General features: G+C 33.1%; 1 long non-coding RNA gene across 1 annotated transcript; it reads left to right on the plus strand.

The window, feature by feature from the left end:
• Positions 1 to 1,125: 1,125 nt before the first annotated feature.
• Positions 1,126 to 2,261, plus strand: LOC147404840 (uncharacterized). The gene is made up of 2 exons (XR_015177261.1): positions 1,126 to 1,642; positions 1,767 to 2,261. It is a non-coding gene; the product is annotated as an uncharacterized LOC147404840 (long non-coding RNA).
• The last annotated feature ends 210 nt before the right edge of the window (positions 2,262 to 2,471 follow it).

Raw genomic sequence — 2,471 nt, forward strand, 5'->3', positions numbered from 1 at the left:
ATAATAGGTGCATTATCGGGTAAGGATTTCAAGATATCATTTCATATTTGAATTTGTTGCAGATGAAAATGTTACTCATATAGACTTAAAGTACTTTTTTCTTTCTTATTGGAGTAAGTAATCTAACCTGAATAACTCATGTTACATTCTTGAAATGTAATTTTTACATGTCAACTCAAATTTCTAATAGATTTGAAAAAAAATTGTTGGTAGAACATAAAAATTAAGATTCATCTTAGGTAAGATAAAATCTTAATAAATTATGTCATTATTATCTCATAACATCATTTTCAAATGTAGGACATAATCATCTTCAAGACAACAACTCGTAAAAGAGTAGCATACTCTCGATATCGATATTTGGCACCCATATCTAGCATAAATCAACCTATTTCTATAAATATATATATATATATATATATATATATATATAGGGAGGTGTTCGGCGCAAAACATTTTGACAAACATTTTTAAGCCGTCGGATATAGGATAATCGGACGGATCAGATTCAATTTAACAGTCAATCGGTTTAAGTTATAAAATTATAACTTAATTACAGTGCCACCCTTCTTCTTTTCTGTAATTAGTGCGAAGTCCCTCCCTCTTTAAAACCTTGAAAAACCAGGGAGTTTAACTCTCTGTCAAACCCTCTCTCGAGGCTCTCCATCATCTCTCTCGTGTTCAAACCCTCGATCTCTCTCTCGCGAAATCTCTCATTCTCTCTTGGTCTCTCTCTCGTTCATGCTCGGTCTCGGTCTCTCTCTCGTTCTCACTCGATCTCGCGATCACTCTCTCATTCTCTCTCGGTCTCGCTCTCACTCTCTCATTCTCTCTCGCACGAACGACGAAGATTCCATCTCCTTCTCAGACAGGTACTCTCTCTCTCACTGTATTAATTTGAGTTCCGATTTGACGAAGACAAAAATCCAAAATTATTTAGGGCTTTTTTTTATCTTCACTTTGGTAAACTAACAATAGATTGTGAACCTGATTGAATAACAATTTAGGTATTAATTTGAGTTTCTGTTCTTTGATTTTTTGCTTTATAGTCCTTTTATGTTTCAAAATCATATGGCCAAATGAGTTGTCAAATAGACGGTGAACCTAATTGAATAATTCCAACAATCACATTTCAAAGAAAACCTGAATCTCATAAAGAAGAAGGAAATCAATTTAGACTTGGAAAATCTCAAATGAAAGCTTGGGGGCATTGAGAAAAATTTTGTTTTAGAAATTGATTCAGTGTTTGTTATTGTGGGTTTGTGTGTATTTTCAAATTTCTGGTTTATATCGTTCTTGTATATTCTTTTTATTTCTTTAAGAAATTCAGATAACTTATATTTCGCTCAAAGTATGATTATAATCTTAACTAATTGCTTTCTTTTTAAGTTCTGAGTTGTTATTTTGATTCATGAATTTAGTTGTCTTGGCTATAATTGGTTGGTGTTTCTTTTCAAAATTCTGTTGATGTGAAGAGATGGTTGTTTTTATCCTTACACTAGTTCAGGGGTTGCTAAGGAAACTTTATGTATTACCAACATATGGCCAACTCAACAGTGATGTTATTAGTGACTACCCACTCAAAGAAATGATCGAATTCCATAAAGCTCATGGAGGTGAAGCTTTTACAATGGTAACCAAGGTAAGTTTTGATCTATTTATTATTATGTGATTATCCTATCAATGTTTCTTAGAGAGGAAATCATGTTTCATTAGTTATGAAACGTACAGATGAAGTAGGTGACTGAAATGTTCATTTTGGATAGGTGGATGAGCAATCGAAGTATGGTGTGGTAGTTATGGGTGGATGCAATGTCATGCTTGCATATCAGGCAGCATCATTGGGTGGCACTCTATTATTGGACAATGAGTTCGTGTTGAGAACATGACCATTCTTAGAGGAGATGTGCACGTGTGTGATGATATCTACAATAACAGAGTGTTGTCGAGATCAATTCAAGCATTTTGAAGCTAGAGATTGTCATTTGAGGGTCGACCAAGAAACTCATCTGAGTTCCTTAGTTCATATCTAAGGAGCGTTTTTTTCTTTATTTCCTATTTATTTTTTTCATCTTATGCTCCTTGGTCTGAAGTGTTAAACTAGAAAATTAACCTATTGAAACAAAAAAAAGAGTAAAACTAGTATTTGTGGATTGAGGGATATGGTGATTGTTCAGTGTCTTATTAGGATACATTTGTGTATCTGTTTGTGATGTAATCTTTGATGTAAATTTATAAATTCAGTTAATGTGGTTTTTTTATGGCTCTCTATCATTTATGTATAGGGTCTGTGATTGTAGGGAATTTTTTTTGAATTAAATACAAATTGCGAGGAAAAATGATCAAAAGAAAATGAATTCCACCTTTTGATTGCACGTAGGAAATTATCAAAATTAATTGCTTCAACCAAAGTGCTACTTTAGCTTTCAACACTTACCTCTAATGCTGTGGACTGATCCAATTACCAATTA

Source organism: Akebia trifoliata, chromosome 4, assembly GCF_017979445.1.
Source record: "Akebia trifoliata isolate Shusen 1 chromosome 4, ASM1797944v1, whole genome shotgun sequence".
Taxonomy (NCBI): Eukaryota; Viridiplantae; Streptophyta; class Magnoliopsida; order Ranunculales; family Lardizabalaceae; genus Akebia; species Akebia trifoliata.